Raw genomic sequence first — 12,875 nt, 5'->3', positions numbered from 1 at the left:
CAATTACCAGTAAATAAAACTAAGAAAAAAAGGATTTATTAATGAAATTATATTTATTGAAGAGGCTAGTTATGAGTCACCTTCGCCCGCGACCCACTAGTCTAACACAATTAATTGTTCCGTGCATTATTCCCATGCTAAGCTAGCCCAGGTCGCGTCGACTATACAAACCCATATGGGTGGCACTGGCCAGTTAACATGTTAAGATACGGACAAAGAACAGGATTGAAACTTCAATTTTGAGGTTAAAAAAAAAATAATTTCAACTTTTTTTTTTTTTGTTTTTGCCAATATATATATATATATATTGCAAAGAAAATAAAATATCAACTTTACAGTTTTTACTATTTGCAGAGTTTACTATTAATAAGTCATGGGATTTTATAAATTTAGGTATGAATTCCAAAAAAATAGTGCATATTCTTTATTTATAATGTATTTTTTAATTAGCAAACAATTTTTTTTTGGTTAAATTAATGATAAATAACTATCATAAATCTAAAGAATAAAATTCAGTTTTTTAAATATTAATTATGTTAATCAAATAAATATTAAATTTTACTTTCAAACAAATTTAAATAACCAACTCGAAGTGCAAACTCATCTAACTCAAACACAAATTAACTTGACTAGATTTCATTAATATTATTATAAATTTAATAAAATTACTCCAAATTTATCATTGTGACTAAGGGGTCATAGTCCAACAACATTAGCCTCTATTACAAAAAGCATTAATATAGAACATTTACAAAATGTCCCAAGTTCAAGTCACATTGGACTCGGTGGTGATAACGTGACCCAATAGATACACTTATCACTTAAAATTGAGTAAACAATAACATAAAATTTCAATATATTGGGTCTCTTTCACAAACCCTAAAACAAGTATCGGACAAAATAATAAATAAAACTAAAATGATTACAAAATACTGGATAAATAAATGAAACTAAAATAAGTAATAAAACTAAGATAATTATAATATGTTAAATAAAAAACTACTTTGAAGTTTTAAAATTAAAATCATAAAATCATCATGAGATTTCTTTCACTATGTTGCATCATACAGCTGCTCTTGTTAGAAACTTGACCTTAAGTTATGATCTTGGCAATTAAACTTGTAATTGAATATTTCATCAAATTATCACCAATCATAAATTTGAATTTCTTGATTTTGGAATCATTTCATTTAGTAGCTTTCTTTCTTTTCTTTTTCGAAGACAACCTTAACCTTAACTTGGATTCTTTGTGAAGCTCAGAGAAATCCTTTTCATTGTATTTTTTTTTCTTTCATCAACACTTAACCAATCAACATTTTCATCCTTTTCCTTTCTTTTTAGAAGTGTTAGTAGAAGTCTCTTTCTTGATTATATTTTCACAACTTCCACAATCAACAATGGCACTTACCACTTTACTATTAATTGGTGCATAGTGTTTTAAGCAACTGATGGCTCTGAATCTACTCTTCATGCTTGGGAGGTGGCATTATCCACCTTGTAAGATAAGCTTGCCTTTCATCTATTTCATATTCTTCTTCCTCATCACCATCTGGCTCACAAATAATCTCTTCATTCATTTTACCTTTCTCTATAGTGTTCACAATTTTCATCAATGGACATTCGTTAATTTGACTTGTGTCTCGATTGATTACATTTGAAACATTTCCCTATAGTAGGTTTAGCATTTGGATTTTTTGTTCTCCTCACTTCTTTATCTTTACATATTGTCTCTACTGCCTTGTTTCTTCTATATTGGTTGTTATTCTTGTTGCTACGATCTTCATACTCTTCTGTCGTCGTAATTTCTCCAACTTCACGCTCCTTTTGCATTAGCTCTGCCTTTAAAGTCATATTCTTCGTCTCACCTTATATGAAGTTCAGATAGCTTGCACCCCAATTCTATCTCCGAGTGTTGGCCTCAATCCTTCCAAATACCTAGGAACTTATTGCCCTTCTAACTCAAGGGAGGTGTTTCTTTTAACTAGTCTCATGAATTTTGCTCCCTAATTCTCTTCTATACTGATCCTTTCCGGCCACCACGCAGATGCTCCCCATTTCAACCAACACGTTACCAAACAAACTTGCTTTTTTGGAGGAATTTCCATATAGTCAAAAACATATCAACCTCTCAATCTCTGTAATCTAATCTAAAACTTCTTCTATAGCCGCGCTTCCATTGAAAAATAGGATATCCACATTTAACCGGAAATCTCCAGCATTCCTTTCAACATACCCATAATTATCTCTCACCCTTTGGCCTTCATATAGTTGATGTCAATCAAACCGATTTGGTTCAAAATCATCTTCTTCCTCTGAGTTATCATCATAGACAAATTGTCTACAAATAGGAACATGAACACACATCTGGCCACGAGCCACCGTCTCCTACGTGCATTAATTCCTAGAGCATCTAGAAAATTCATAATTAACCTGAGATCTATCCGTTGCTCCAATCGTTGTAATACATTGTCCCCTTGCAGAGGGGCTCTAGCCTCTTGATCACCGTCACAAAGACCATTATTGTCGTCACCAGTAGGGTTGCAATTGAGCCGAGCTCAAGCAGAGTCTATTTCGAGCTTCTTTTGTTAAACTTGAGCTCAACTCACTAAGGAAATATCAAGGTCGAGCTCAACTCGGGTAGCTACAATATAGTAGCTACAATATATATTGTACAATAATTTTACTACAGTAATGCAAGTACACTACATGCACTACAATATTTTTAATCACTATAACATAACTATAGTAACAATTTAAAAAATATTTAAATTGCTACAGTATCATATGGTACAGTACTGAGCTTCTCACGAGCCTTAACGAGCAGAGCAGTATAAGGCTTGAGCTCAGCTCAATTATCTACTCGAGCTCGGTTCGTTTGCTTAATAAACAAGTTTTTTTTTCAACCAAGCCTCAAGTAGCTTGCGAACGGCTTGGTTCGTTTGCAACCCTAGCCATCGGTTGGCATCTGTATGACGCAACTCAGTTTTAATCAAAGAACTTGAGTAAACAAGAACATAAAATTTCAATAGATCTTATAAAGACCTAGACTAAGGGGAAAATTAAAAATAAAACTAAAATAATTACAAAATACTAGATAAATAAATAAAAATAAAATAACCAATAAAATTAACATGATTTTAAAATATTAAATAAAAACTACTTTGATGGTTTAAATTGAAAATCCTAAAATCATTAGGTTACTTGTAACGAGTCCCTGGTTGTGGATGCAAATTTATAACTTGTATCCCACGTTGCCAAGTGATGACACAAGGGCTGATGTTTAATTTTTGACCCCTGCACACACCCCTAATACTACTGATGCTGCTAATAATAATAATAATAATAATAAAAATCTTTGTCATTCCTTGACTAATTATTCAACTTTGAAAGACACTAACCTGACAATTTTTCATTATTATTATTGACATTAGAAGATTACTCCAAAATTTCATTATCACTGTGATTTTTTGACTTGCCCAACTTAAAAACAAACTAACCTGACAAATTTTCATTATTATTATTGACTTAAGAAGATTATTCCAAAATTTCATTATTATTATGATTGACTTAACACTATCAATCTAGATTTAACATTTAGTCATAAAAAATCTAGATTTAACATTATGATTTTTTTTACTAACCCTACTCAAACAAAATTAACCTAATTTGATTTAACAAGATTGCTCATTTATCAATGTAATTCTTTGACTAAAACCTAAAACAGCATCATTGTTAAAATAAAAATACTGGCATACTTTATATTGACTAATATTTGAATGATGGACTTGTGGAATACTTTTTAACTTTTAGAAATGTAAGTTCCTAAATTCTGCATGAACATCATGTTTAAAACAATTAAACTAATATATAATTTAAAAAGAGCTTACAAAAAATGGAATTCCTTTGAAATAAGACGTAAATCACTAGCATATAAGGGAATAAACATTTTCATTCATTAATTTTTTTTAAAAAAACTTTTGCTTTAAGATTGCCTTTAAAAAAATAATATTTTCATTAAATGTAGATAATCTAGCTAAATGTCTCTTTAAAAAACACCGCCAACCTCGTAATCGTGTCACCTGGTTGATTCAATGATTTCTACTAACCTTTGTGCCACCTATTGAGTTCATAGAATAACCCAATTAGATTTAGAAACTAACATCTTACCTTGTGGTAGTTGATGTCCATTGTTTAATTCATATTAATTGACCATATTAAACATATATATTTTGGATTATGAAGTGCTTCTTATCTAAAGGTTTCAATATTTAGTTTGTTACGATTTATTAGATTTTTTTAAAGGCTATCCATTTCATAGATTTTAGTTTGTTTTTATTTTTGGTTCGTTCTCTCTTATGTTCTGTTTTAGTTTTGAGTAATGCTATATGAAGCGAAACAGTCACACGAACCAGCCACACGAATTACGTGGCTGGTGACGTGGCTGTTTTTTTCTCATTCGTGAAATCAATTTTTTTTTTTTTAAAATCAATTGATTTATTCCCTCTCTCTCTCTATCACGTGGCTGGCCATTCCTCTCTCTATCACTCTTTCTCTCTCTCGTGCTCTCTCTCTCTCTCTCGGTTCCCACTCCACCACCAGCCCGACGCTTCCTCGCCACTCACCCCTCCTGTCTCTCCTGCACCACCGATCCCGGCGCCGCTTCTTCTCTCTTGCGGGCACGAGCGATCGACAGTCGCTCCTCGGCAGCCGTTTTCCACTCTCTCGTCTCTCTCTTTCTCGTGTCTGGTCTCCCCTCTCTCGATTCCTGGCTCCAGTCTGCCACATTCTACAATCCTCTCCTTGCACCAACGATCCCAGTCATCGTTTCCTCTCTGCTGTGCCCCCGATCCCTGACTGTTGTTCCCCTCTCGGTTCCCAGCTCTGGTTCGCTGCTCCCCTCTCCCAGCTCTGGTCCCCAACGATCCCGGCCACCGGTTCCCTCTCTGTTGTGCCCCTGATCCCGGCAATCGCTCCCCTCTCCCAGCTCCCGTCCACTGCTCCCCTCTCGACCTGGTGGTATTAAGGTATAAAATATTTAACAATCATGAATTTAAGGGGTTATAATTTTCACAAATCCTATTTTAAGGTTCATGATTTTCAGGGGAAAAATATGAGTCAATAAATATTATGTGAAATCTTAGGGTATTACAGAACCCATTTCATGATTTTTTTTTTTTTAATTTGTGGTATAATGTTGTCTGATCTTTTAATGCATTGTTAATCTTTTTTTATGTGGTAGTTGTTATTTAATTTTGTAACATGTGGCATAACCTAATTAATATAATTCAACCAAGATTATGAATTAGTCATTTCTTTCAATTAGTTGTGCTAGATATCAATTAATGAATTCTTTCACACGCTTCTTTCATCCAAGAATGAGTGAAATTTATTTTAAAATAAATTATGAAATCGTATTAAACTCATTTAATGTCCAAGTTACGTATTAAACTCATTTAAATTTTTTTAATGATTTGTTGGACTATAATATCTTCTCTTAGGTGAATTCAAATTCTATATCGATTAATCTGGATATGCATCATAGTTCTTCTCTAGGTTTTACAAGCCAATGCAATGATCCTTGATTGAGGTGAGTTGTAAGATAATTCTTTGTGATTATGATTGTTGTTGATAAGAAAAAACTGAAAATTTGTGTTCATTTTTGTGTTCACAGGGTTTTAGGCTTGACAATGTGGAAGGAGAAACTCATTACAAGAGTTAATTGATCACAAGGTTAATTTTGGGATGAAAAAAATTGTTGTGGCTTGACAATGTAGTTATTTTGTTGTGGTTTTGAGTATGTGTTAATTTTGTTCTCATGTTCTATATTTGCTTTGAAAACACTTTTATGTTTGAAGGATGATGAGTGGTACAGGTGATGGATATAATGAGTGGTTTTGAATTTGTGTTAATTTTGTTGGGTGCAATAAGATAGTTGGTGTGTTTTTGTTGGCAATGAAGGTCTTTTAGTTGTTTCTCATGTTCTATATTGGCTTATGTTTGAAGGATGATGAGTGGTATAGGTGATGGATATGATGAGTGGTTTTGAATTTGTGTTAATTTTGTTGGTTGCAATGAGTTATTTTGGTGTGGTTTTGAATGTGTTAATTTTGCTGGGTGCAATGAGATATTTCGTATTTTTCTTAATGTTAATGATTAGAGTTATTTTGTTGTGGTTTTGAGTATGTGCTAATTTTGTTGGGTGCAATGAGATAGTTGGTGTGGTTTTGAGTTTGTGTTAATTTTGTAATTCTTTTTCCCACAACGGATAAGGAAAATCTGGACAGATCAGAGAAATCTGGGCGAAAGTAAAAAAGCCCAAACAATGGATAAGAGAAATCATAGACCTGTTCTAATAGTGTGAGCTTTAACATCAACAATTCCAGAGTCAAACTGTCCTTCACTACATGCATTATCCACAAGCACATCAAGAGTACTAATAAAAAAATTCAAAAAGTTTGAAAATTGGCAAAGAAATGTCAATGAGTATTCTAAACAATAACTTCTAACCAAACTATGGAACATGAAATCAAGTCATAGACTTGTTCTGATTGTCAGGAGGCAACCCTAAAAGACGATTTAGAAAACGACCAACATCATGCATATCAGAGTCCACTGTCCGACCAGAAACCTTGCCAGCATCCTTTCCATTTCCTGCGTCAATGCACATGTTATCCTTTGACTTGAAACAGAGAAAAGAATAATCTTTGAAGACACTAGGAAACTCCCTCCAGTGCCTGATATTCTTAGGAATTCCAAAAGCCAAAAACAAATTCATAAGATGTCATGCTCTGAATAGATATAGTGTAGATAAGTGCAATTAATAGCTGAAAAATATCAATATTTATCCATGCTCTGAATAGATATAGTGTAGATAAGTGCATTTGCAAATAAGTTAGTATCAAATTTATACAAGTGATTTAATCAGGCATTAAAATCATATGTCGTCTGCCTTATATAAATACCAAAGTGACACACAACATAAAATGTAATACATGTTAGTTTAAGTTTTTCCAAATTAAACAAATAAAAAAAAAAAACAATCATCATAAGGGTCCTTCAACAAGAGTATTCTAAGCAAAGATCAACTTCTGAACCTGCTTCATTATCCCCCTATACATCATCATAAGGGCCTTCTTCCCAAAGTAGCTATCATAATTAAAAGCTTTCATGATTCTACCTGGCCTAATAACATGAAAATGTCACATTAGCATAAGAATCCAAATGAAATATTAAAACCCTAAAATTTTAGGCATGGTAAGTCGATGGTCATCCAAAGATTCCACCATCTCATTCAACTTTCACAATAATACTCCAAAATAGTTATACCACTAGGAAAAGGCATTATTTCAATAAATTGTTCCATACTAGTCTTCATCATTAAAAATATGCAGAACTCTATTTAAAATCAGCATGACCTTAATACATCAAATAGATTTTAGAACAGCCTTTATTTGCATTAACAAAAAAATTGCTTTGATTGGGCCATCATGGGGAAAGAATGCACTCAATCATTAGAAACAAACTTTTATGTTAAAAAATATTATATCAATGATAGGTTGGGAAACTCTACAACACTTGACAACAATGCAAAGAATGAGAAAGTTGTGAAATAAAACAAGTGCCAATAATTAACCAGGTACCTACAATTTTGATATAACTCAGAATACACATCCACAAATTATGCAATCATCGAGGCATGAACCAATGCACAACGTGCATAACTCAAGTGGGAATATTTAGAAATAAACCACTTAGCAATTTGAACTTATAACTCCAATTGGCAACCATATAAACATATTAATTTATCACAATGTTTCATTTACCCTGAAATATGTAAAAAGTGCATACCTGCTCCTGCTTAGAGAACTAGATCATACTATATTTAAGACAAGAAAAAATTCAGATAATGAACATCATAGGCTCAGATCTTGCCCTCTATTCATTCACATTGATAAATCAAGGGCTGCAACTGATGTTGCCACGCCACCCAATCTCCATATTCTTTTATAGGGCAAATCATCATGGCCACAACAACATCTAAAAGAGTAATGCTATATGAAGCGAAGCAGTCACAAGAACCAACCACATCGAAATGATTTATGCGAATGAAAAAAGAGGCTCAGATTGGAAATTTTCTCCCACCCTTCCCTCTCCTTCTACAACAATAGGAGTAGCGGTTGCCTAGTAGGCCATCCAAGCTACTACGCCATTGTAGAAAGATGAGGTCACGAGAGGTTTTTTAGGGCATCATCATTGCCTCTGTACCTGATTTCAAGGCGAGCCGACCCTCTCGAATAAGGGCATCGAGAGGGGAGTAGCGGACCGAGCTGGAGCCGAGGAGGGCGGCAGTCGAGGGATCGGGGGCACGCGAGAGGAAAGCAGTGGCGGATCGACTGGGTGCGAGGAGAGGATTGTAGAATGTGGCGCTGGAGCCGAGGGAACGAGAGGGAGACCCGGACACGAGAAGAGATACGAGATAGTGGAAAGCAGGCGTCGGGGAGGCGATGCCGATCGCTCGTGCTCGCGAGAGAAGAAGCGGTCGCGGGATCGGTGGTGCGAGAAGAGACAAAAAAAGGGTGGCGCGAGGGTGAGCGGGGGAGCGACTACGGATCTCTTGGTTCTGGCTCGCCTGAGATCGGTATAGAGGGAGCGGCGGCGGCGGCGGCGTGAGCTCGCAAATGAGAAGATTAGGGCACACACACGAGAGAGAGAAAGAGTAATAGAGAGAGGAATGGCCAGCCACGTGATAGAGAGAGAGAGGGAATAAATCAATTGATTTTAAAAAAAAAAAATTGATTTCACGAATGAGAAAAAAACAGCCACGTCACCAGCCACGTAATTCGTGTGGCTGGTTCGTGTGACTGTTTCGCTTCATATAGCATTACTCTTTAGTTTTTCTTCTAGGATGTTTGGTGTTTTACTTAAGAAATATTTTGATGAAATTTAATTGATAAAAAATTAATTTTTAAAAAAATAATATTTTTTTTGTTTAGTATGCATTGAAAATTTTGATTAAATTAATAAAAAAATAATATTTTCTACTAAATTTTCCATCTACTAAACACACCCTGAATAAACAGTCTTTCAGGCTACTTTCATTAAATATATGTTTATATATATATATTCCAAATATTCCCAAACCGATGCCTCTAGTTTTTTTATTCTGATATTAGCCATTAGGCTATCGTGGTCAATCAAGAACCTATCAAGAAGCAATTAATGTCCTTCAAACTTATTACTTTATATAGTCCCTACACTTGGCATGAATCTTTCAAGGACTCCAACCACCATATATAACCAAGTGTAGAACTCCAACCACCAAATATAGCCAAGTGTAGAATAGTTACCATAAATAGTACTAAATAGCAAAAATATCTAGAATTTGGTTTGGATCGAATGGTGAATTACAAATTTCATAGCGATCTTGAGGTACCTTTCACTTAATATCATTACTCAACTAGTACAAACTTTGAATTTCATTACTCAATAATATATTTATTAAAATCGAGAAAAACACTTATACACTTAGGACCCGTTTGATCCGTGAAAATATGAGAGACTTGATAGCACAAATCTTTTTGTTTCTTGTTTAATTTGCAAATGTAATTAAGCATAGTACAAAAATATATTGTAGTACAGCACAAAAGAGCAAAAAATCTGTCTCACCAAATCCATGCTACAAATTTTAAGCTATGGGACGGGACATCACAAACAAATATCAAATTCTCCCTCCCCCATCAAATCTTAATGGAAAAATAAATGGCATCAATAATGGAAAATTTAATAAATTTTAAAATATATTCGGGTAAATAATTAGTAATTAATGTATCTTGAAAATAAAAAAATATATATTTACACTAAATAATTTTAAAATATTATCTTTTACAAATTCTTTTTATTAAAATATAACATATTACTCTAAATGATGTTACAGTAATTTCACAATTTTTTTATCATCTTATGTTTAGTTATGCATATCATACGCTAGATTTAGTATTTGGCTTTATTTATTCATTTATTTTAACCTATTTTTGTGGTAATTATTCAACACAGTAAAGAATTTAATAAAGTTAAGATATGAAGCATGTGGGGGATATTATACATACTTATAATTTTTTCAATAAATGACAAATATTATTATGAAAATTTTGTAATTGAGTTGTATGAAAATCAAATTATATTGAATTATGTTACAACATGTGATTTAAAATATATTTTGGTTTAATACATTTTCAAAATTTTAAAAATATATTTATGGTGAGTATTTAAATATTATTTTTTACCAACATAGTATTTAAAGAGTATTATAATAATTTTATATTTATTTGTCTTGTACTTGCCCCAATCAAATGAAGAACAACACAAAAAAATTTGTATTGTCCTTTGAATATCAAACAAGCAGTTGTGATATACTACAACCCCTTATGTTGTACCTCTATGCTAATCAAACGGACCCTTATGGTGAAGGGAAAAAGGCAAAATATGCAAAATAAGAAAAAAAAATATTATTATTATTATTATTATTATTATATCATTATACAATCTGATTTATTTTTAAAAAAGAAAAACACAGAGTATAAATTATAGGTGGAAGAGAAAAAATTAATAGAAATATATATTGTTGGCATTACAATGGACTTTTCTTACGATACCGAAACAATAATCAAAATTGGTAAATTTAAATTTTAGAAGAATTGTGTGTTTGTGTGTGTATTTATAATAAATATTAATTTATAGATGAACCTATCATTAAATATGGTGTTTGTATATATAATTTTACAAAATTCTATTATTTACGTATAGATAATAGGATTAAAAGTCGAATTATTCTTTAAAAACCATTTTATTGTCAAGCTCTACCTCCTAGTTTACATGAGATCTCTACTACAAAGTCTGGTTTACATGAGATCTCTACTACAAAGTCTGATTTACATAAAGATTTTTTTTTAACAAGGGCAACAAAATGCATTTACTGTTAGGGACGGGCACACGGTCAGAAATTTATTGTCTAGTTATGCACCCTCATTTGGCCTGTAAGTGGTTTGGACTGCGAGTCCACTCACAACCAGAGATCCTATAGGATTCATCATGTCTAGCGTGTTTTGAACTGAAGCATTGAGTTTTCCACAACAACACTTTTCATGGTGGGGTGGGTGCAGTTGGACTAAAGACTTTTTTGTCAAGGTTATTTTTCTATAATAGACAAATTTCAAAACATAACGTCAAAAAATATTTAAAGAAAAACATCCCATCCAAAAATATTATCATCCAAATTTCATCATTCCATGTGTTGCCAAAAATTTTAAATAATGCATGTGATAAAAAAAAAATCTAAATCTGGAACCAGAGCATAGCCCAACAATACCCACCTAACATTAGTTTTGAGAGGTCTTGAGTTCAAGTTCTTGAACTCATAATGCTCAAGGCCTCTTGTAGGAGGTCTGTGTGAGGAGCACTTTATTTCTATTCGAGAGTTGCATAACAGAGATTTATCTTCAGAAGCTTTGTAAGCGACCGTAACTAGTACACTTCCGTACTTATATGTCACCCTCTCATTAAAAAAAAAAACAACAACAACTATATCTTTAGTCTTAAATGATTTTTTATTAACGAAATAACTGAATGATAATAAACACTAGTATATTCTTTTTGTTTTTAACATGTGATCAACAACACTAGAGATAATTCTCATGTCTCAATTAATTTGAACAATTACCCTTAGTAATTGGCTAGAGTTTCTCGAAATTATATTGCAAACTCAAGTTATAACAACCAAAAGATAACAAAAGTCATCATTTCATAAATATAAATAACTAAAATAGAAACTTAAATCAAGTACGTCAACCATGTACTTTGATTATTAGCTCAGCTGAATATTTATACTGTCACTAAACTCTTTTGATTGTCCCCTCACTTGATCAGTTAGTTTGACCTATTCTAATATTGACTTAGATTCCAATTTGACCATCATGCTCAATTTTCCTTCTAGCAAGCTTTTCTTCACTCTCTTCTTCACTTGCACCATTAGGAAACTAATATGCATATTATTTACACTGTTATATATATATATATATATACATATAAAGAAATATAACTCCTTATGAGGATATATATATATTCAAATTCAAAACTTAGAACCTCTTATCCTTTTGTCATTGTACCCTCACTACCCCATGCACCCTAGCCCAGTTCAATATTATATGGAATTCTTGTATGTTCCCTTTCAACGGGTTCAACGGAGAACCTTTGTCCGTCCTTCCACCTAGCAGGTTCAAACGTGTATTGATTTTAGTGATTTGAACAGTATTAAATTTTAAAATCAAAAGTTTTAATTTAGTAATAAATAAAAAAAAAGTTTATCTAAAAAACTATTAATCTAAATAAAAATTTAAATTTAAATTATTATTTTTTAAAATATCACTACTTTTTAAGATAACCGTAATTTAGTAAGATCTTAAATTTAAATAGTTTATAAAAACTAAAAATTTAAAAATTATTGAAGTAAATTTAGAAAAATTATTAATTTACATATGCCAACCCATAAATCTGTCAAATGAATTTTTTTTAATTAAAACACTGTTCATGTTCCTATGGTTATAATTATAAAAAATCTACATTTAGATAAAAGTTTTTATTTTAAGATAATCATAAATTTTAATTAATTAATTATTTATTATTTAACAATAATTTACTATATTGAGTGAGAAATATTTGTTAAAATTAATAAAAAAATAATTTTATAATGTTATCCAAAAGAACCAAAACATATAAAATCAGAGGATTCAGTTCTACTGTCACAGTTATTAGTATTTTTATTTATTTTTTAAAATATTATATATATATATTGTATTGTTTAAAATTTTTATTTATAAAAA

Source organism: Dioscorea cayenensis, chromosome 19, assembly GCF_009730915.1.
Source record: "Dioscorea cayenensis subsp. rotundata cultivar TDr96_F1 chromosome 19, TDr96_F1_v2_PseudoChromosome.rev07_lg8_w22 25.fasta, whole genome shotgun sequence".
Lineage (NCBI taxonomy): Eukaryota > Viridiplantae > Streptophyta > Magnoliopsida > Dioscoreales > Dioscoreaceae > Dioscorea > Dioscorea cayenensis.
The sequence above is the reverse complement of the archived record's forward strand: the minus strand, read 5'-3'. Positions refer to the sequence as shown.